Consider the following 25035-nt stretch of genomic DNA (forward strand, 5'->3'; position numbering starts at 1 on the left):
TCTTTTCAAATTGTCCAATGTTAAAATTTTGCCATGTTGAGCTATCCACCAAAAGAAATTAATTTTAGGGATAAGGTTACTAATCCAAACCTTACTCCACAATTGTGGGCAGGGATCCTTGCTAAAAAGGTCTATGTAAGCCAATTTAACTGTAAAGCTACCACTTGGAGTTAAATCCCAAGCTGTAGTATCCTCTTGGAATAGTATAGGGAATCTCTGTTCCCCAATCAACTCTTCTAGTTCCTTGAGAAGTTGAATGTCCTCTTGTGAGTAAGTTTCCTTATAAAGCTTTCTCCACTTCCTCCCCTGATCAATATAATCTCCAACTTTACTTCCCACATCTTCTTTGAGGAACTCCATTAACCTTCTAAATTTGCTGAAAACTAGTGGGTTCTCTCCCATCCACTTGTCTTCCCAAAATCTAATATTAAAAAAATTTCCCACAATCCACCTTGTCCCTTCTCTTAACAATCCTCTACTTCTAACTATATTCATCTAGATTTTAGACCCTCTTGGGAGGTCATAATTAAATAGATTCCAATTGAAAGTGGAATTTGACAGATATTTAGCTTTCATAATATTACCCCAATCTATATTTTCTTCTTCCAATCTCCAGCCAATCTTCGTAAGGAGAACCTTGTTAAGATCTCAAAGTCTTCTCACTCCCAACCCTCGCTTATTCTTTGGTTTGCACACCTCCTTCCACTTGATTAAACTCACTTTATTTTTCTCCTCTATCCCTGACCAGAGGAAGTTCCTTTTTATCTTCTCAATCTTCTCTGTAGTGTTTTGGTTAATTTTGAATAGGGATAGGAAATAAATGGGAATACCATGGAGAGAAGATGAAAGCAATTATAGTTTTCTAGCATCGCTTAGTATCTTCCTTTTCCATCCTGCAAGTTTCCTCTAAATTCTCTCCACTATCGTGTTCCAGAATTCATTAGTCACTTCTTTAGTGGTTAGTGGTAATCCAAGATAGGTATCTAGGAGGCTAGCTGATTGGAATTCTAGAATATTTCTTATCCTCCTTTGTAATGATGCATTAGTATTAAAGAAATAAATCTTACTCTTATGATAATTGACTTTCTGACTTGAGCTTTCTTCATAATTGTGTAGTATAGTCTTCCAAGCTTGAGCCTCTATAATTGAAGATTCTCCAAATAGGAATGTGTTATCAACAAATTGTTGTAGGACTTTAGTATCTGTTGTAGTAGTAGGCCTAAGCCCTTTAACACAACCAGTATTCACAAGTTTATAGAAAGACATCCCTAGAACTTCAGCAATCATAATGAAGAGGTAGGGGGAAAGTGGATCACCCTGCCTTAGTCCTTTCTCCACTCCAAGGTTGTCCCAAGGATAACCATCTAGGAGAACAAAATATTGAACTATGCCAACCATCATTTTGATCAGCTTTATAACTTTGTTACTAAACCCCACTCTTTCAAGCACCTCATAAAGGAAATCCCACCTAACCTTATCATAAGCCTTGGAGATATCCAATTTGAATGCCATCCCTGGTTTTTTATTTTTCTCCATTGAGTGAATAACCTCATGTGTGCTTATAGCCGCATCTAGAATCTATCTTCCCAAAAAAAAATCCTTTTAGTGGACTGCTAATTATTCTTTCCAAAAAAGGCTTTATTCTATTCACCAAGACTTTAGCAAATATCTTGTAAATAGTGTTACTTAAACTGTTAGGTCTAAAATCCAGCAAGCACATTGGTGTGGGGATTTTAGGCACCAATGCAATAAAAGTCTTATTGATCCTTTTTAGCATCTTTACAGCTCTGAAAAAATCTCTAGTAGCCCAGACCAATTCATATTTAACAACCTCCCAGAAATACTGAAAGAATGCAGGGGGGAACCCATTTGGACCTGAAGCCTTATAAGCTTTCATAGAGAACACTTCATATTTCACCTCCTCCTCTATGATATTGCCAAGAATGTGATTGTTCTCCTCCATTCCTAGTACCTGTGGAGTCATATTAATCAAGTTTCTTTTGATCATCGAATTTGTAGCTTTATTGTCCTTGACATAGGCCTTACTAAAGTATTCCACTGCATGTTTTCCCATATCCTCCTAATCCTTCAAGACCCTTCCCCCTTCCTTATCAAGCCTATTAATTGTGTTTCTTCTTTTATGGTTAGAGGCTGACTTGTGAAAGAAAGTAGTGTTCTTATCCCCTTCCTTAAGCCATTGAACTCTTGATCTTTGTTTCCAAAAAAATTCCTCCCTCAAGAGAATATCCTTCCACTTTTTTCTATACTCCTCCTCTTCCTAAGTTGCATTGTCCAAGTTGATCCCTTTTGCAATCTCCCCTTGGAGTTTTAAAAGCTTTTCCTCCACTTCACCTTTAGTTTTGAACAATTCGCTAAATGAATCCTTAGCCCAACTCTTCACATTTCTCCTTATGTTGTCAAGTTTTTGGGTTAGTTTGTGCATCACAGTACCATCTATCCTTATATTAAACCAATCTTGAACCCTCTCCTTCAATTATGGGTGAGACTACCAAATTATTTTATATCTAAAAGTTTTTGGCCCACTTTTCAAACCATCCTCCCACTAGAAGATTATAGGGGAATGATCTAAAGCAGTTCTAGTAAGATTCTCAAGATGAGAGTTCCCAAATCTATTCCAGTTCCCTGTCACCAATAACCTATCCAATATAACCTAGATAAGTTCCTTTCCCTTTCTATTGTTAGTCCAAGTATATGGGTTCCCTCTTAGTTCGACATCTATAAAATCCATTCTACTCATAAATTCATTAAGGTCTTGCAAGCTTTCTGGGAAGTCCCTATTTCCACCTAATTTCTTTGAATGATATTAGGGGGTATTAAAATCTCTCATACACATCATTTTTTTATCCTTCATATTTTTAGTAATCCTAGCCAATTTATCATATGTTTTGTTCCTTCCTAGTTTGCTATTAGAAGCATAGATATTGATCAACCCCCAACAATGAGTGCTAGAATGGAAATCAATAAATATAAAAAATTTATCCTTCCAAACCTCAGTTCCTTTCATGGAGTTTGGATTCCACATAGTAGCAATACCCCTTGAGGCCCCATTAGCATCCCTATGTAGATACTGAGCACCCGACCAAATATGACTAACTGTTTTTATCAAAACTAGCACTAGACATTTTAGTTTCTTGTATTGAAACATGGTCAAATTTTTCCTGAAATATGTATTGTTTTAGAGCATATTGCTTTTTTGGGTTATTTAACCCCCTCAAATTCCAAGAGAGGAATTTCATTTTTTACCTCTAGAAACTATCTCCAGTGTAAGTTGCTTATCATTGGCCACATCTCTTGTTGCTTGCTTTGTCCTAGTTGCTCTACTACATGGTCTTCCAGCTGTCCCATAGGCTCTTACATCTGGTCCCCCCCCCCCCCCACCTCTTCTTTTTCTAAACCTCCCATTCCCCATTATCCTCATCATGTAGTGAGGTAGGGCTAAGCTCCTTATTAGCCTTATCAATGCTTTCCATCACTTTTGCTGCAATCTCTGTTGGGGAAGCTTTAACCATCATTAATGGGGTACACACTCTCTCCTAAGTATCACCTCTTGCAGCCATAATTTCCTGCTGGTTGTCACCTCCTTGAACTATTAGGGAGCCAGGAAGAGGCTAGGGAATCTCAATTTGACCTTCCTCCAATAGCATCCCATCCCTAGGCTTCCTCATGGGTGAACTCACAAGTTCCTCTAACTCCCTTCTAAAGGGGTATTCATCCAATTTCTTTTCTTCCTCCAAAGCTTTCCCCTCCCTAGGATCATTTTTGTTTGAGGTGGAAAGCACTAGGGGAAAACCCATAGAATCAATCTTCACAACCTATTTTGAGGCATCATAAGATTCTCCCAATGTTTCCATAACAATCCCTAGAGAGCCCTCCTTCTGTTTGTCCTTCTGCATTTGGATCTTGCAATCCACAATAAGGTGTCCAAAGTGACCACATTTTTGGTAGAAAAAGCCTACATTCTCATATTCTATAGGCTGGATTTTCTTTCCCCATTTATTTTTTAGTGTAACCACAGTGGGGAGTGCTCGATTTAGGGCTACATTCACACAGAACCTTGCATAAACCAGTCATTTTTTTTGCATAGTCACCTTGTCTACCATGAAAAAATGACAAAAAGAATTCTCCAACCACCTTAGGATCTTATCATCCCAAAATTCTAGGGGTAGACTAGGTAATCTAACCCAAACTGGGGCAAGTTTGTTCAACTCTGCACTAGCATCAAAGCTTGGATGCCATTTTGTTAAGGCAAGACAATGCCTCCCATAATACCAAGTACCAAAGAGAATGAGGTTGAGATCCTCCTTCAAGGTGAACTTAAAATAGAAGAGGCTACTAGGCATCATAGAGACACCAACACTGCCCCTGACCTTCTATCTTTGACTGACCCATTTACGCACCATCTTGATTGTAGGTTGAAATGCCACAAATCTGCCAACAATACACAATTTAAGACCAGATGTTACATCGTCCACCAAATAATTCGGGAGGGAGATCATAGGGCCATCTTGACCATGGGAAATCTTGGGATCCTTCATAGGGACTTTAGCCTTTGAGGGGCCAACAAGTGTATTCTTCTAACCCAACCGAGTTTCATCTGCCAGCTTCTAACCACCCTTTAGAGGACAACCAACAAGGCCTCCACTATCCAAAGTAGCAATGTCGACAAAAATCTCCCCATTGATCCCAATGGTCCCACAACCATCCAATTTGTCCTCCAAATCCTTGCAAACCACAAGAACAAGTTGCAAGTCTAGGCAAGGAGGCAAATCTAGAGGCTCAGGGCCCACCATCAGCCAAATGCGAAATTCAAAGTCAAAGTTGAGTGGTAAAGTTACAGAGCGGAAAATATTGTTGTGGAAAATAGTGTTTTCAAAAATTAATTAATTTTATTAAGTTCATTAAGTCTGATTAAATAATTGGTATCTTTTAGTTAATATGAAAAGGGATAAAAGTAGATGTGGTTAGGATGCAAACAATTTTAGATGTTTTCTTTTTGCACATTCTTTGAGATAGTTTTAAGAATATAAAGTAGTCATAAATTTAAGAAATCTCTATATGAAAGTGATATAAAATGTTGTTGAATATTTCATTTGTATATATCTATGTGTGTCTTGATAAATCTTTGAGTTAAAAAATAAATTGCAATTTTTAAAAATCTCTACAAATTTGTGGAAAATCTTACATGTTTTGATAAACTTAAGGGAAATACATAACTTACCATGACAAATGTTTCTTTTACAAAAAATTCAAATGGAAAAGTGAGGACTAAGGGAGCTTGTGATTGAGTAGTTCATACCTTAAGGTTTAATATTTGTCTCTATAATTCTTTAATTCAAGATTAATATATTAAATTCAATATGAATATTTTAACCAACCCTAAATAAATTTTCTCTTCTATTGATTTTATTTATAATTTAATATTTGGGTTCTATTTTAGGTATTATCGACATTATAGCTCTAATTTAGTATATTTGGCCAGACTGTAAATTGTCAATGACCTTAACATAGTTTTGGGCTTAATAGATATTAGAGTTCCATGGGTTCAAATGAACCCAAAGAATTCATAACTAGCCAAATTAGTCTATAAGATAAATTAATGATGATAAAAATTTAAAAATGGTCATAAAGTCACCAATAATTACCTAATGTTATGGATGAATTGATCTTATTTTATATTATAATGTATGCAATTTGAATGAATGTGATCTAATTCTAGGTATTGATTATTGTGACAAATTTCCAAGTATAAGATGTGAATAATATGAATTTATTGGTGATTTAGCTAGGACACAAACAACACAAATAAATGTTTGTTAAAACATGATGATTCAACTTACTTTATAGCATGTACTATTAGCTCATTTTTTAATCCTTGATTTTGTAAGGTCCCTCCTCGCATGTACTTATTAGATATGTATCTCTCTATTAAAACTATTGTAGGAGATTAGAATGGATATGAAATAATATTATTATGGTTTAGATGTCCTAATAATAACTGAAATCCAAATACATTCATGTTTTGATTCATGTAACTATCTAGATAAGTTTTAAATATATGTATGTGATTTTCTTGAGCTACTGATGTGTGCAATGAGTGTGTAGGATATTTTAGCTGAGAAACCCAACGGAGGAACAAAATTGATCCCTATGTGCCATTCATGGAAACCATGTTGTTCATATCTTAATTGTATTGTAAAGATGTATGAATGTATCTTTCCATGATCATTAAATGATAATGTTCATAACTGTGTTATGTTAGTGTCATTTGACACTCATGAATTGCATATGCATTCCAACATGCTAGCTAGGGTTAGCTGTGTAACCTTTGGACCTAAGTCGGATTAAGTTAGTGTCTTTTTGCTAATTTGGTTCCTAATTGAGTTTAGTCACCCCTAATCTAGATTAGTGCTTAATCTGCATTTTTAGAGTTGTTAGAGGGTCCTAATTATCCCTAGCCTTTGTTTGGCTCTTAACCTATTCCTAAGGCTTTAAAACTTGAAATAATTATACCAAGGGGTATGGGTATGGGTTGGGGTCTATTTCAACCCCTAAGCCCCTTTTATTGACTTTTGAGATCACTCAAAAAGTCTCTTTTTACCTTTGTGCGAAAATTGACTATGGCTACCATGAGTTTCATCACCTCACCTCCACTTAGTGATTTAACCATAGTGTAGGTTGAGTTAGGAGCTTCTAGATTTGTAGGTGGGTGGGAGAAGTTATTTTTTTTTGTTGGTGGTTGAGTTTGAGGCTTATTTAGAGGCCCTTCTTGGAGTAGTTTAGGTTGTTACCCAATCTCTACATTTAGAGAGGAGTCTTGGAAGATTGAAGCAAGGAAGGGAAAAGCTCTACTCAAACTTGTTCATTTTCCATTACCTCTTGTGAAGGTAGGAATTTCATCTCCCTTGTTCAGTTTTTTCATGCTTGTTTCATGCTTTGCTATGGTGTTGTTATTTGGATGCTTGTATGTTTGTGGGTATGTTGAGAAGATTTGAAAACCTTGAATGCTTTTCTTCCATGTTTTTGATTGAATTTTGAAGTTTTCTTGTATGAGTGTTTTGGCATTACTCACCCTTGGAGAGGGTAGAAGTGGCCAATTTCGGGAAAGGTCCTTTTAGTTGGACTCCAACAGTGTAGAGTCTCTTCTTAGGAAAAGAAGAGGGAGAGAGGGTAGGGTGTTATGGGCCCCTACCTGTCAGCACAAACCATGTATGAGTTTTGGCATGTAAGAATGGAAGAACGGAAGTTCTTGATTTATAGCCTCGATTGGGCACCTAGTTTGGTGTTGTGTCTGACATCTCCTGTTGGAAAAATCCACCTTTCCCTAGTTTTGATTCATTGTGAATCCTATTGTGAAAACCTAGTATGAATATGCATGTTTCATTTTGCCTCTTGGTCATGCTTGTTTGACACCTGATTAGATTTTGTTCCCTCCATGATCTTAGTAATGTATTGCATAAAATGATATGGATTCCTTGATAAGGGTCATGAGAGAAATTTATTTGATTGCTATAATTTTCAAGATTGGAATCCTATGTAAATTGTATTTAAAAACTTTGTTGTAATGGCAACGATGCCAGGTTTTCTTTCTGGTTCTTTCCTGGCAGAGCCTTTGAACCAGGTGGTTCAATAGAAAAAGATAAATTGAGTAATATCCTTGCATATGATCTTTCTTGTAATTTTGTTATATGTGTGTATTTATCAAAAAGTGAATATAGTGATGTTTTACCCTTTTTGCTGAGGCATTCTTACAGTTCGAAATCATATCCATTTGATTAGGTGTTGATTAGATAAAATGATAAAAGAATGGAATGATTGATCTTAAGTATTTTTGGTGTGGATCTCCAATTCAAGAACAAGTGAAAATTGAATCATAAATTTAGTTCTTAGATTAAGCTACTTTAGATATAATATAATTTCATAGTTCCTACCTTATAAATTTAATAGATTCAATGGATGCATTAATTCATTTTGCAAGCGATATGAAGCATTAGGAGTTATAGCTCCTAGGTAATATTGGTAACTTGTTAGCATTTCAAATTTCATCTTAAAAGAAAAATAAAGGGGGGGGGGTCATCTCAAGGAAAATAAAAATAAAAATACATAAGGAAGAAACAAAACTCTCAAAACATCCACCTACAGGATGCTATTTTTTTAATGGAAAAAGGCTCTTAAATTCTAAAAGTTTATAACAACCATTAAAGAAGAATTATGTGACCTTACCTTGCTCGGGTTAGCAAGTCACCTAAATGAATTTTAAAAAAAATAATTATTATATAACCCTTTTTTTTTACTTATACCATATCTACCCCCTTACCAATAATCTTTCCCACATTTAACTCATGCATGTTCCATCAAAGCAAATGAATCTTTATCCTTTTTCCCATGATGATGTCACTCTTCCCTTCTCCAAAATTGGGCGCAGGTTGGAGATGCAAGTCAACATATAGCATTTATTGGTTTTGTGGCAGCCTAATCTCCTCCCCATGCAAATTCTTTCTAGCAGCCTAGGGTCTCGGGCAATGTGTTGTCATAGAAGGATAGTGTCCCTTTTTATACTCCTCCTCTTTTTTTTTTAATGTAATAATCAAAGTCTGCAACAAAGTCTTTTCAAAGAAAACTTCCATCTTATACCATTTTTTAGTGCCCAGTTTGAAGGCCCTGTCACATGCAAATAGGGGTAGGCTTGGACAGTATGTGGTAAGTGTTTTTGGACCATGTGTCACCATGGGTAGGATGGTGGGGAGGAAACTTACTTAGTGGATGGTTGTTTTTTTTTTCTATAAAAAAAATTGTTTAGTATGTTTGTAAGTAGAAAGTTAGTGGGGCTCATGGGTTGGGTTGGTAGAATGTTTAGGTTAGTTGTTTTTGTAGAGTCATAGTTATTAGTTTTTATTAAAGTTTATTTTTAAGTTAGTGAATTGTATTATTTAGTTTTAGTTAAATTTTAGTTAATTTTTATTCAATGTAGTTAGATTATATTAAGTTTAGTTAGTTTATATTAAATATAGTTAGATTATATTAAATTAAATTAGTTTTAGATTTAAGTTAGTAGTTAGAATGCTTATACTTGCTTAGTTTGTAAATAGAGTGTTAAAATTAGTTTATGTATTTAATTGTTTTTGATGCTAAAGATAAGTTAGTGGTTAGTTGTGGTATTGCTATCAGGATTTAACTGTGTGATTTGAGACAAACTTGTTGACACATGTTTCATGAGTAGTGACTCAACAGGAATCCATCTCTCATGAGAATAAATGGATCACTTACCACTCATTGGATCTAGGTGATAGTGGTTAGTCGTTAGTTGCTTAGGATTTACTTAATTAATATGTTTAGGTTGATATATTTTTAGTATAATATTATAATTATGTTAGTTTAACCTTAACTCAAATCAGTCTATTTTTGTTAGTATTTAAATTTTAGATAAGAATTATTTTAGATAATATTTAAATTTAGTTAGTAGAATTTATGAATAGTTTGGAAATCTTATTAGCATTAATATGTAGTTAATTTAGATGTTTGTAACTATTAAGTTTAACATGTATTATTAATGTAAAGTTTCCTTTAAAATTTAAGAAAGTTTAAATTATTATTTAGTGTTAATTGAAAGTGTATAGATTGTAAATTCATTTGGAAATTAGTAGAAATTTTATGAATATTTTTAGAGTGATAGTAAGCTAGCAAGTGTCTCAATTTTTATGTTAATGATAGACTATTGAATAATGTTAAATAGTTTTGTTTTATTCATTTAGTCAGATTTTAAGTGTTGTTTTTATAATTTTAAATACAGTGTGTTATAAGAAATGAATTAACAAAACAAATGTTGATATTAGTTTAATAATGAGAGTTCAAATTTAATGATTTATTCCTTAACGATTTATTCCTTCTCAAGATATGTAACTTAAGACTTAAAAAAAAATTGTGTGTTTTTGCCCCGTAGTTTGAGCATGACAGATTTCAAATACACTCAACTCACAAATATTAACCACTATTAAATTTATTTAAAGAAATGCTATCATACTGCTATAAATCATATAGCTTAACTATTCCACACTCTTTTTTAACTCACTTTAGTGGTTGTGCCTAATGCTATTGGTTCATTTCTTATTGTGCTTAGTTTCATAACTATTTTTTAAAGTTTATATAATCCCCTACTCAATGACCCTTTTGTAGCCTAGATTTTTGGGACTAAGATGTCCAATGCTCCTACCCTAGTGGAATATGATCTCTAGTTCCATTGTCCAAATATTTTAGCCCCAAATTTGAAGTTATGATGCTTGTCTTTACAAGTAAAATGAAACTAATCCCTAATGTCAACCACCCTCCATTCTCAAAGCCTCACATTGGTCAAAATATTCTAATTAATCCACTATTTGATGTGTGGTATAAAGAATTTCCTGCTTAGTAGAGGCCTATGAGTTTTAAAATATATATTTTAAGCTATGGCATTAGTGGCATCTAACTTTGATTTGTTTGTGATAGTATTAATACTTAATATTCTACAATCAAAGGTTCCTTTGGTTAATTTCTACACTTATATTTTGTATCCCTTTCTTGGGTGGGATTACTCTATCTTCATTTAATATAGTGACAACATAGAAATCATCTGTAGTAATATAATATGTCTTGTCTATACATGAAATTCCATTCTTTAGGTTGCTCAAGTCCAACTTAAACTATGCTTCTTTGGTGAAGTCTTGAAAGGCTTTCCATACATCTCAATTCTTCTACCCTATCCAAGCATATTTAACAAATATTGAGTGGTTCATTGTTGCAAATTTTTATATTATCTCTTTAAATGTAGTGCATGATCTATCTCTTCTAATGGCGAGTGTGTATATTTGTGTATATCATTATGTAAATGACCTCAACTATGACCCTTGAAAGTTCACAAATTGAGTCTATCTCAATTTCCTTATCATGGGGTCTTTTCTACTCCAACCATTATTATTTTGTAGTGGGGATAAGGATAGGGGTTCACATGAATTCAAGCTTAAGATTGATCTAATGTATAATTATTAGGATTTTTTAGGTGAAAAAAATAGATTTGAGTGTATAGGAATAATATTTCCATAAGAATGAAAAGGAGCTAAAGAAAATCCAATTGAAAGTGGAGTGTGGATATTTTGTAGATTTTCTAGGTACAACTCATTAATTTTTATTTGTTTCTATTCATTTAATCCACCTTTTCCATTTCATTTATATAAGTTTTAAGGCCATGATTTATATATACTTTTCTTATTTACTTATGATACACTATATGGGGCACAATGTGCACCAAGATGGGGGACCAAAAGGATTTCAAATATTTTTTTGGTCCCCCAAAAACCATACGTAGTGCCATATAAGGTGCATAAAAAATATGGTGACTAGTATTATGATTGGGCATGTCAATCCTAAATAGTGTGTGCCATACATGGCTGGTGCATACCATTAGTAGTACTTAAATTTAAAGAAAAGAAAACAAAAAAAATATTGCTCATTTATTCCCACACCCTATTAGAATATATAGTCCACCAATATAACTATTGTTGGGGGGGGGGAGTTGATTCAGTTACCCAAATATTATCACACTTATCAAATTTATTAAACCTTAACCATATAAGCAATATAATCAACAACCATAAAAATATACTCATACACAATAATACTAGATATGTTAACTAGGAAACCCTTGATCATAGGGATAACCCCAGTGGAGATGGTACCCAAAAAATTATGTACCAATATAAATATTCCTTGTTAGAGGATGGACCCTATTAGGAGTATATGAAATAAATTCATTACATATCAGTCCATGTTAGGAGACTTTGAATCCCTATTAGGAGATTCCAACCATGTTAAGAGTTGTGCCAACCCTATTAGGAGTTGTAGTAGGAAAATGGACCCATTGTCCAAATAGCTTCAGGGGTAGGACCAATGGACCCACTACCCAAATTATCTATGTATTATTCCTTGTAGAGTAATAGAATTGAACTATACTTCTCCTTCTTCTTCCTCTATCATATTATTTGAGCTTATGTTATTTCTGATCTTGACACCATATCACCAACTTCACATCCATTAATCCCTTCAATCATTTACTATCATTTACAAAACACTCTACTCATTTCCATACTCTTTGCACAACCTTCAATCACAATCACACATCTTAACCAAGGAAATTATTTTCCTTTATACTATGTCCTCAAAATAATTCCTCGAGTCAGCCTTGAGGCTTTCCCAATTACTTATAATAGGACCACACTAAGATAATTAAATATTTTACAACTTCACAACACTATTGTCTAATATTCTATACAACTTATTACATGTGGGATTCCATGACTTGCACACTCACTAAAATCATCGTAAAACCTCCTTCTGTCTCTGTGTAACTTCACATATCCTAATTCTAACTATCTTAGGAGATGCAATCCAATCATCAAAAATTTCTTATTAGGTACTCTATCTCTTTACTTCTTTTTGTAAATCAAACATATCTTTTACATTTCTTCAACTTACTTGATGTACACTTAGTCTTGTCATCAGGACAAAGTATAGAACACTTCCTTAACCACACTTCACCTAAACATCAAACCTCTATTCGTATGACTTCAAAATTTGTCTATTACTCTATCAGTCTTCATAAAAATCACACTATGTTATCATCAATGACAAACATAGTCATGAATGCAACATGACAATCTTACCACATGACTTGATTACAATTTTTTTTTGCTACTACATATTCTTCTTTAGTTGTACTCTATTAAATAAAATCTTGTTTCTTGCTTAACCAAGAGATTAATCTTCCTTCTAAGAAAAATGCTCCACCACTATTGCTTTTTCTATCTCACATACTACCTACCTAATTTGCATCAATATAGGCACATAAAGTGAAATCACTTGATCTGTCATAGCATATCCCATAGTCAAATGTTCCCTTCAAATAAACAAATATCCTTTTAACTATTGCATAATGATATGCCTTAGGATCAACTTGAAATCTAGGTATAGTCCCAACTACATTTTCTATATCTGGTTTGGTGTAAGTCATATTTTACAAACCTCCAATCATTGATCTGTACTTCTTTTTCTCAATTGTAGGTGTCTCATCCTTGCTAGATAACTTGTGACTAGTTATCATTGGTGTACCAATAGGTTTACAAATCTGCAAACCAAATATTTTCAGCAAGTCCTTCAAATACTTAGCTTTTGAAATGAAAATACCATCACTATTTTGCACAATTTGTAAACCTAGGAAAAACTTCATTTCTCCAATCATGCTCATCTCGAATCCATTCTTTATTTCTTTGGAAAAATTATCACTTGTTTCATCATTGCCTCCAAAGATTATGTCATCAACAAATATTACTATTATCAGCAAACCATTCTCAATTTCTTTCAAATACAAGTTACTATCTATCGTAACTTTAGCAAATCTAATTTTTTCCAAATACTTGTCCAACCTTGCATAATAGGTTCTAGGTGCTTTCTTTAGATCATATAGAGCTTTATTTTATCTATGTACTATATCCTTTTCTTCTATCAAAGAAAATCCTTCATGCTGCCTGATATAAACCTCTTCTTCAAGTTCTCCATTCAGAAAGGTTGATTTGGCATCCATCTGATACACTTTGAATTTCTTATTTGTTGTATAAGACAAAAATATTCTCATTTCTTTCATTATAGGTAAAGTGGCATATGTTTCCTCATAATCTATTCCTTCTTGCTGTGAATAACCTTTGCATACTAGTCTAGCTTTGCTTCTCACAACTTCACCTTGTTCATTCATTTTGTTCCTAAAAATCGATTTAGTTCCTATAAAATTCTTGTCCTTTGGTCAAGGAACCAATACCCATGTGTCATTTTTCACAATCTAATCTAGTTCTTTCTTTATTACTTGAATCTGTTGATCATCCTTGCATTCCTCATCTACACTCTTAGGTTCAACTTGAGAAATCAAACATAATCATCATAGCTTTGTTTCTTGTCATCACTCATTTGTCTTTGCTTCCAATTATTTGTTCTGTAGGGTGATTATTTATCAGGTTCTTGTTAGGTGTAGGAGTTTCTATTTCAACTCTTATCTCTTCTCTTGGTTCAGGCCTTTATTATCCTCTTTGCTCAATAATTTGCAAACCCTTCTACAAGTCATTGTTAGTCCCAAAGAAAACTTCCACAGTTTCTCTAACAATTCTAGGATTATCTTCTTCCTCATTAGAATTTTAATCCATCATTTTCTCCTTAATTCCAAACTTTTCATCAACTTTCATATTTGCACACTCAACAATTGTCTTAGTTCTGTAATTAAAATATTTGTAAGCTTTTCTTTTTAATGAATAACCAAGAAAAATACCTTCATCACTTCTTGGATCAAACTTACCAACATCATCATCTCTCTTATGTAACACTTTCTTCTAAAAATTCTAAAATAGTTTACTGAAGGTGTATGACCAAACCATAATTCATCAAGAGTCTTATTCATACCTTTTATGATCTATACTCTTTTCATGGTGTATACTATTGTATTAACTACTTATCTCCAAAATGTCTTGGATAGATCATTCTCAAACATCGTTTCTCTTGTTGGCTTTGATACTAATTTGTGTCTCCTTTCTATTATCCCATTGTTCTCAGGGGTCTTGGGTGATGATAATTGTCTCTTAATTCCATTTTCTTCACAAAATATGTTAAACTCTTTAAAAGTGAATTCTCCACCTCTATCTAATCTCAAACATTTAATCTTCACACTAGAGTCTTTCTCAACTATATTATTAAATATATTAAAATTCTCAAATTCTTTAGATTTCTCTTTAAGAAATGATACCCACATCATTCTAATGAAATCATCAACAAAAATCATAAAATACCTTTATCCATAGAATCCTCTTATTCTGGTAGGGTCACTCAAATCTATACTAAAAATATTTAGCTTCTCCATATTAGTAAAATTCTTGTTGGGAAATGATACCTTCTTCTATTTAGTCATGATACATTCTTTGAAAACAACATAGAAGGATTCTTGATCTTAGGTGAATCTCTAATTGCAAATGTGCTACTAACCTTTACTATGTTGTCAAAGTTTATATGACAAAACCTTCTATGTCATTATAACCAATTGTTATCCACTTTTGCAACTAACAATATCATCTCAGTAGGATTCAAATGAAACACATTTCCTCTTGATCTTGTACATGTTCCAATTAACTTACCATCCTTATCTTTGATAATACGAGTTTTCTCTATGAACTCCAACTGATAATCTTTATGCACCAACTGTCCAACACACAACAAGCTATGCATTAAACCATCAACAAAGTAAACATTATTAGTGTTATTTTTCCATCAAGAGTAATAGATACTATCACTATGATGTGACAAGCTACATTGTTATGAACTCTAAATATACCTCCATGATTCCTCAATTTAACAAACTTGTTCATATCTCCAGTCATCTGATGTGAACATCCACTATCTATTATCCAATCAAATTTATTTTCAACTTGAGAAAATAGAATATTTTATTCTCTAATTTCTTTATCAAGATCATCTTCTTTTATGGCTACAAATCCTATCTCATCATCACTTTCATTCTGAACTCTTTCTTTATATTTCTCATCTTCATTTGCATACAAACAATTTCTAGGTCTTCTAGGCTTAAAATTTACTTTATAATTTTCTATCTCTTTTAGGACACTTAGATGCATAATGACCAAATTCATTACAAGTCCAACATTTAAATATTCTATTACCATCTAGATCTCTTCTTACAAAAAGGGTTAGACCTTCTTTAATCTTTCTTTCCTCTTTATATCTAGTATTTCCTGCTACTCTCAAAAGCTCCATTGGTTCTTGCACTTTTGGATGAGCATGGATGAACACTTAAGGCACTAAAATTTGTCCCCACTCTTGTCAATTCTCTAAACTATCTCAAACTAGCTTCTAGTTCTTCCAATCTTCCAAGAAAAGTTTCCTTGGTAAACTTCTCAGTATAGGGTATCAAAATCTCAATCATCTATGCTACTTGATTGAATGGTAGTGTCAAAGTTTTAAAAATCTTCCATACAATCTCATCTTCTTCCTTGGATCCACCACATGATTTTATTCCTGCAACAATTTCAGATATTCTACCAACATAGCTTCTTATAGATTCATTTTTCAACATCTTAGAATCTTGAAACAAGAATATCCAATTCTGGAATCTTACTCTTTTTGTATGATTATCTCCTTCAAAAGTAGATTCTAAAGCTTTCAAATTCTTATGAGATGTTACTAGTGAGCTTACCTGATTGTATTCATTTTTAGGAAGAGCTAACAAAAAAGGCTTCTCTAGCTCATATATTGCAAATGAACAAATCTCTTTTAGCTTCACTTCATTCATCAAGCTTCTCTTCTTCCACAATTTCTTTGTCACTATTTGTCAAAAGCCAAGAACCTAAACCCATACATAGCAACTGAGTCTTCATTTTTTCTTTTCGACTATCATAGTTAACCCCATCATACTTAGGACTATCTTTTCTAAAGTGACTCATCATTTATCTCCCAAAGCTATTAAGATTTCTCTTCAAGGACCTAAAGCTCTTATACCAATTGTTAGAATATATATTCCACCAATGTAATTGAGAGTTGGGGGTGACTAATTATCAAACTATTATCAAAATTATCAACATCATTAAACCCTAACCATATGATCAATATAATCAGCAACCATAACAAGATATTCATACACAATAACACTTGTTATGTTAACTAGGGAAACCATTGATTAGAGGCAAAACACCGAGGGGGTGATACCCACCAAATTTTGTACTAGGATAAGAATTCTTGTTAGAGGATGGACCCTATTAGGAGTATATGAAGTAAATTTAGTACATATCACTCCCTATTAGGAGACTTTGAATCCTTTTTAAGAGATTCCAACCCTGTTAAGAGTTTTGCCAACCTTATTAGGAGTTGTAGAAGGAAAATGGACTCAATATGCAAACTACTTTAGGGGTAAGACCAATGAACCCACTATCTAAATGATCTATGTATTATTCCTTGGAGAATAATAGAATAGAATTGTACTTCTCCTTGCTCTTCCTTTGTCCTATCAACCAAACTTCTAGTCCTTTTGATCTTGCTATCAGATCAACAACTTCACATCCAATAATCCCCTGGATCACTTACTCACATTTACCACACACTTTGCTCTTGTTCTCACTCTTTGTACAATCTTCAATCACAATCACACATCTTAACCAAGGAAAATACTTTCATTTATACCATGTCCTCAAAAAACTTCCTTGAGTTAGCCTTGAGGCTTTCCCAATTAATTATACTAGGATCACATTAAGATAATTAAATATTTTGCAACTACACAACACTGTCGGCTCATAGTCTCTACAACTTATTACATGCGGGACTCCAAGACTTGCATAATCACTAACATCATCATTAGATTATCTTTTGTCTCTATGTAGCTTTGCATATCCTAATTCTATCTATGTTAGGAGATATAATAAAATCATTAGAAATTGCTTATTAGGTACTCTATCTCTGTACTTCTCTTTGTAAATCAAATGTATCTTCAACATGTCTTCAACTTACATGATGCACACTTAATCTTGTAATTAGGACATAGTATAAAACATATCTTTAATCATGCTTCACTTGAACATCAAACCTCTATTCGTACAACTTTAAACTTTTTATGCTACTCTGCCAATCTTCATAAAAATGACACTATGTTATCATCAATGAAAAACATAATCATGAGTGCAACATGTCAATCATTCCACATGCTCACCAATGCTTAGGATACTCTCCCCAAGGAATACCATTAGCATTCATGCTATCAACCTCCCCCCTTGGCATTGATGACAATATAGATGAAAAACACATAAGTTCCAAGAATACCAATCAATATTTTGTTGTTATTTTCATCTTTTCAAATCATTTTCATCAATCAAATCTAAAATCCTATGGAACACTAATGTATTCTACATCTCTTAGGATTAGGATCATTTTTCCACACACTAAACAACTCTCAGCTTCTCCCCCATTAAATTTGTTTTCCTTATAGGAGATCTCAATCTCTTCCCTACACATCAATCTGTACATATCTTCTCGTTTGGAATTAATAACTCTTTATGATGTGTATCTCCCCCATAGGGACATTCCTTCATCTTATTTACATGAATCTTTCTAAATCTCCCTATTATACATCTCCTTGATTGGTATGCATAGAGATTTTTTTTCATGTACACATCTCCCCCATTGACATCAATGACATAGGCCTCATTTTGCCAATCATATACTCCAAGTATTCAACTAGTTTAAGTGTCCAAAGACACTATTCATGACCAATTACCAAGAGTCCTTAGTGAATCTTCTCATCTTAGATACTCCCCCATATAGGAAGCATCAAAATTCTACCTAGTCAAACAATAGTGCTCTGTACCATTGGACTGATGGAGTCTCTACATCAACTACTTTGAAGTAGTCAGGGGCATAACACCAAGCATACCTCTCAGGTACTTAAATGTATCTTTAAGAAAGAAATTTGTAAAGATATCTACAATCTAATCTTTAGTACTAATATATTCCAATATGATCTCTTTTTCTATGACTTTCTCTCTCAAAACATGATACTTAATAGATATATGCTTAGTCTTAGAATGCAATGCTAGATTCTTAGACATACTCACTATACTTGTGTTATCCCAATATCCTTTCGAATCTACTTCATCTACATGAACTGATTACAATTGTTTCCTATTGCTACATATTCTACTTCAATTGTACTCTATCAAATATAATCTTATTTCCTACTTAGCAAAGAGACCAATCTTCTTCCTAAGAAAATTGCTCCACCACTGGTTCTTTTTCTATAATTCGTATTACCTTTCCAATCCATATTAGTATAGGTACATAAAGTGAAATCACTTGATCTATCATACCATATCCCATAGTCAGATGTTCACTTCAAATATTTGAATATCCTCTTTACTATTGCACAATGATACGCCTTAGGATCAACTTGAAATCTAGCTACAATCCCAACTATAGTGGGTATATCTAGTTTGGTATGTGTCAAATATTGTAAACCTCCAATCATGGATATGTACTTCTTTTAGTCAAATGTAGCTATCTCATGCTTGCTAGATAACTAGTGACTAGTTATCATTGGTGTACTAACTAGCTTACAATTTTCTAAGCTAAATCTTTTCAAAATGTCTTTAAAATTGGTAGCATGTTACTTGGTGGTTTTCCCAAAATTGCGTTTCCATGTTAAATCCTAGTGTCAAATTTTTATTTACATGTGTGGATATTACTTTATGGATGTTATTTTTATAATTTTTTATTTTACTATTATTTGGCATACATAGATAGAACAAAGAGTTAAAGAATGCTAAGTTATTGATGGTATGCTATATAGAACAAGCTATTTTTTGAGATTGTTTAAGTTGTGTGAAGTTGTTAAAATTTGAATTGGTACATCAAGACTTGAGGATAAATAATTCATAGCCCTCTCAGTTATTCTAAATCATTCTAACAAATGGTATCAAAGTCATGGTGCTTATAAAGAATTTTTGAAGGGACTCAAGTTAAAGATCAAGATGTACAAGAGATAAATACTAAAGCTAAAAACGGAGAACTTCCTAGCATGACAAAAATTGATGAAATTGTACTTATTTATTATTGGAGATTCCACATCATACTATTTAGAAAATGAATACATTAAGGTACCAAGATCTATGATAGTTGAGAAAATGAAAGAGAAGCATGAGCACGACCAAATGATGATTGAACTAGAAAAAAACCTAAGTTATGTTTATTTGATGATGTGAAGGATTTCACTATTACAAAGAAAATGTGGGAGAAGTTGGCACAAATCCACAAAATACACAAAAAAGTATTGAGAGCTAAGGTAGAAAGCTTGAGAGGCAAATTTAATGATTATGAGAATAAAAGAAGGTGAGACCATTACACACTATTGTGGCCAAATCAAAGAGATGGTGAATGCTATCAAAGGTGTTAGAGGAATTATATCTGAAGAGACTACTATAATCAAGGTATTGAGAACTTTACTTTATGTTTATTCTATTAGATTTTCTATAATACAAGATTTGAGATGTACATCTAGTAGTCTAACTTTGGATAGTCCATTTGGTAGACTTACTACATTTGAATTGTCAGTTTTTGATAATTATTCACCTGCTGGTGTTGAGTCTGCATTTAAAGAACAACTAAACCTTAATGGATCAAAGAGAAAGAATACAAGTATATAGAAAGTAATAGTGAATTTGATGATGACCTTAATGAGCTTGAAGCATTGTTGACCAAAAGACTACCTAGATGAAAATATAAATTTAAAGACAAACTCCCTATCATTTGTTTTACATGTAACAAAGTTGGTCATATTGTAGAAAGATGTCCTAATAAAAATGAGAATGAGGAAAGAAAAGACTACAAGAACATAAGAAGAAGAGATAATAGAGAGAACAAAAGTAACAAAGACTCTAAGGATAAAGGTAAGAAATCTTGCTATATTGCTAAAGAAGAGGGTTCTAATAGTAATTTTGATGATCATGATGAAGAAGTTTTTTATGATGCAATAAAATATGATTCTAATAAAGACGAGAAAACTACATTAATCTCACATGTGAGTAGGAATGATAAATTGATAATGGATAATGGTTACTCAAATCATATGACTAATGATACAAGTAAGTTTTAGAACCTAAAACATTATAATGGAAGTAGTGTTAGGTTTGATAATGATGCACCATGTTATGTGGAAGGTAAAGAATCAATTATACTAAATGATTAGATTAGATGTGAATATGCATATTGGGTTGATGGTTTGAAATATAACTTGTTGATGATGGCATAGTTAATTAGTTTAGGCTATAGAGTTGAATTCCAAACCAAGAAGGCAAAGATCTATGATGCTACTAGTGAATAAATTGGAAGTAGAGAGAAAACAATGGGTAACTTATTTTATCTAGATCTATTTAAAGATATTTGTCTATTTGCACAATGTGAATATGTTTGGTTATGGCATAAGAGCCTATGGCATGTCAAATTTGATAATTTGGTAATTATTAGTAAGATGAAAAGAGTATGAGGGTTACCAAGATTAAGAAAACCTAATAAAATGATGTGCAAACAATGTCAAATGGATAAAATGACAAAGTCTATTTGCAAGAGCTATACCTATTCTTTTGATAGTATTTTAGAGTTATGCCATACTGACTTATGTGGTCTTACCAGAGTGAAAAGTTGTTATGGTGACAAATATTTCATTCTATTTGTTGATGAATTTTCTAAAATGATGACTATGATGTTTCTTAAAGAAAAAAATGATGCATTTCAAAATTTTAAGTTGTATTTGGACAAATTTTAAAAGGAAACATGAAAGAGTATGAAGTGCTTGAGATTAGATAGAGGAGGTGAATTCATCTAAGACGAGCTTAACATATTCTTCAATGATAAAGGAATCAAGAGACAAATGAGTGCAATAAAGAATCCACTACAGAATGGTATAGCTAAAATAAGGAATAGATCAATTATGGATTGTGCAAGGGCATTGGTGATTTAGAAGAATATTTCACAAAAGTATTGGAGAGAAGATGTAAGTGTTGCAATCTATACTCTCAATCAATTTCAAGTGAAGAAAGGTGCCAACAAAACACCTTTTGAACTTTGGTATGGCTATGCACCCAATGTGAACTATTTCATAGTTTTTGGAAGAAGGTGTTACTTGTTGAAAGATAAAAGAAATGGAAAACTTGACACAAAAATTGATGAGGGTATATTTCCAGGTTATTCCACTAAGAGAAAATCTTATAAGTAATCTAATTCTAAAACTAACAAGATTGTGGAAAGTGCAAATGTTAGAGTAGATGAATTTGAAGAAAATAATGAAGAAGAATACAAGAAAGAACCTAAAGACTATAGAAACATTTTCTATATCTATGAAGGTGAACTTATCACTTTACTTGAACCATAAAATGTGGTTGTCACACATCAGCAGCTAGGTAGTTTCAAGGTTTTGTAGAAGAGTTATACCAAGCATCAACAGAATATCAAGCATTAGGCTATATGAGCCAAGTCACAAACATAAATTGTTGATCATTAGAGAGAGGAAGGTGAGTTGTAGCTAGAGACAATTGAAGATAATGAACAAACTAAATCTAGTGAACTACAAAAAGAAGAAATAATACTTGAACCTATATTGACAAAGTATGTGAGAAGACATCATGCACCAGATCAAATCATTAGAGATAAAGATTCTAGAGTCATGAAAAGAAGAAAACTAAAGAATGATACCTTCTTATTATGTGAGTTTGAGCTTAGATCTGTAAAGGAAGCTTTGGATAATGAGGACAAGAAATGAGAAATGAATGAAAAATTTGAGAAAATTGAGAAAGATAAGATGTGGACATTGGTACCTAGACCAAAGGATAAAAATGTTATTGGAACTAAGTGGGGTTTTAGAAACAAGACAAATGAGAAAGGTTAAGTCACAAGGAACAAGTCAAGAGTTTGTAAGGGATATGCACAAGAAGAAGGGGTTGACTATGGTGAAATTTTTTCCATAGTTGCATGGTCGGAAGGAGTGAAAATTTTTCTTGCATATGTTGCTTACAAAGGATTCAAAGTGTACCAAATGGATGTCAAATTTTCATTTATGAATGGAATCTTGGAGGAATAATTCTACATTGAACAACCTAAAGGATAAGTTGATCCTAATGATGTGCTAAAGAAATGACATAAGTCTATGGGTTTTTATGGTTTTGATGGGATATTTCACATTTGAGTTGAGAGACTTTTTACTATAATGCTCTGTATAAACCTATAACTACCTTATTTTTCTATAAGTTTCATGACATTATATAGTTTCCTAGATATTCTTCTATGGTTAAAACTTATATAGAGAAATGGTATTATATGTGTGTAATTTATAGATGTGCATACCTTTTTCCTTGCTTACTTTTAATGGGTAGGTTCCTACATCTACGTATTGTGAGCAAGGATTGATAAATGCATTAAATGTCAACAATGAATTAATGGAATGCATATTTGCAATGAAGTATTATATGTGTACTAATCTATTATAGGAATAAGTCAAAGGAAGGAGTGAATACGAATGAATTAATAACATAATTATGTAGTCACTTGATATTTATGAACTACTGAAGATTAGGTCAGCTTAACTATCAATTGCTATGCAAATTCAAAAGTCATTTTGTCAAGTATATACTAAAAGGACTCATTCCATCAAGATGTGTACCATGATGTTGCAATTCATTTCATTGCTAATTTATCATTTTTGAAGCTAGATCTTAGGAAAGTTAGTTTTTGTAGTTTCTTTAAATAAAGTTGTTGATTTAGACCCTAGATATAGTTTAACAGTTTCTTTAAATAAAGTTGTTGATTCAGACCCTAGGTATAGTTTAACACAATTTGTAATTGCAATAACATTTTTTAGATATAGACCATCATTTTTAGTTTGTACTATTCTATGAGTTGATATCAATAAAAGTTTGTACTATTGTGTTTTAGTATTTGAATTCTACATCTATGGTTGTTCACTCACCAAAGGGGGCCCACTTGGTGAGTGAACCTAGTTGGTAGAATTATCTTTCATTGTGACAAGATTAAGTAAGAACTTTGTTGTTCCTCCACCCACTAGGGATAGAACTAATAGTTATTCTTGCAATAAAGGAAAACAACATATAATCCAAATTATATTTCATTTCTACCATTTAGCTAAAAGTTTCTTATACTTGCATATAGATTAGGTGTTTCTGTTCTTAGTTCTATAGGATATAAATGACAATTAAAGAGGTTTAAAGAATATACTTTGTGGATATCATTTGAAGTTTACATCCCTAGTTAATTAAGTAAATAGATCTAATGAATAATTTTGGATGCTATTTTGGATGTGTAATCCATATGCACAAACCTTATTTTCTAGTTCAATCATTTTACTAAGCATTTTTGGTACCATTTCTGAGGATGGTGTCAATTTAAACCTTTTATGAGTGCTAGTTTTAGGAGTTTATATAAATAATTAGTTATACAAATTTTCATTTGAAGTTTAACTTAGTATTACTTTATCTACATGCATAGGCAAAGAGACTGTCTTGGGAGATTTCTTCCTCAAAACAAAACCCATTCCAAATAGAAGAAATTTTGTAGCCTAACAGAGAAGATCAACACCTTGAAGAAGAACAACCCCTTGAAGAAGACCAAGCTAATACAGAAGAGCATCCATTTGAGAATCCTTTTGCAACCTATCATGTAAACCTTCCCTCATCATCATCTAACAACTCATTAAGCTTGAATAACCTTTTTTCTACCTCTATATATCAGGATGATCATTTAGCCATTATCATTTATCAATAAGGACACCCACAACCATCACCCAAAATGGCTCAATCTACACTTCTATTTCTCATACTTGACCTCTAGGATAATAATAATTGAAAAATATTCATGCATCTATGCTTCCCAAGTTCTATGGCTTAATCACTGAAGACCTAGAAACCTTTCTCTTTGAATTTGACATTCTCTATTGAGGGTATGACTATACAACCAATGCTCATAGGCTGAAATTGTTTCCCTTACTCTGAAAGAGGTAGCTCTAAGATGGTTCATGGGTTTGGGAACTAATGCTGCAGTAGCCTAGGATGGAATGAATAACTTATTTCTTTCCAGATATAAAGATTATTGTAGAGGGAGTATGGGAGGGGATGATATATTCAAGATGCAATAGAAGGAAGATGAGACTATTGAAGATTATGTTTCAAGGTTCCTTTATAATTTACAAAGGAATATTGAACATTAACTAAATGAGTCATCTACAAAACATCTTTTTCTTAAGAGGTGTGGAGGAAACTTGTGTGCAAGCCCTCGACCTCATGGCTGGAGGAGATATTATACAAAGCACATGAGAGGATATCAAAAGATAGTGCAAGAATCACTCAAGGGATAATGTAAAGAAAGGAAGAGGAATTCATTCTATTTCCTTGAAGAATA

This window comes from Cupressus sempervirens, chromosome 9 (genome assembly GCF_028749045.1).
Source record: "Cupressus sempervirens isolate cs-2001-9-10 chromosome 9, ASM2874904v1, whole genome shotgun sequence".
In the NCBI taxonomy this organism is placed as follows: domain Eukaryota; kingdom Viridiplantae; phylum Streptophyta; class Pinopsida; order Cupressales; family Cupressaceae; genus Cupressus; species Cupressus sempervirens.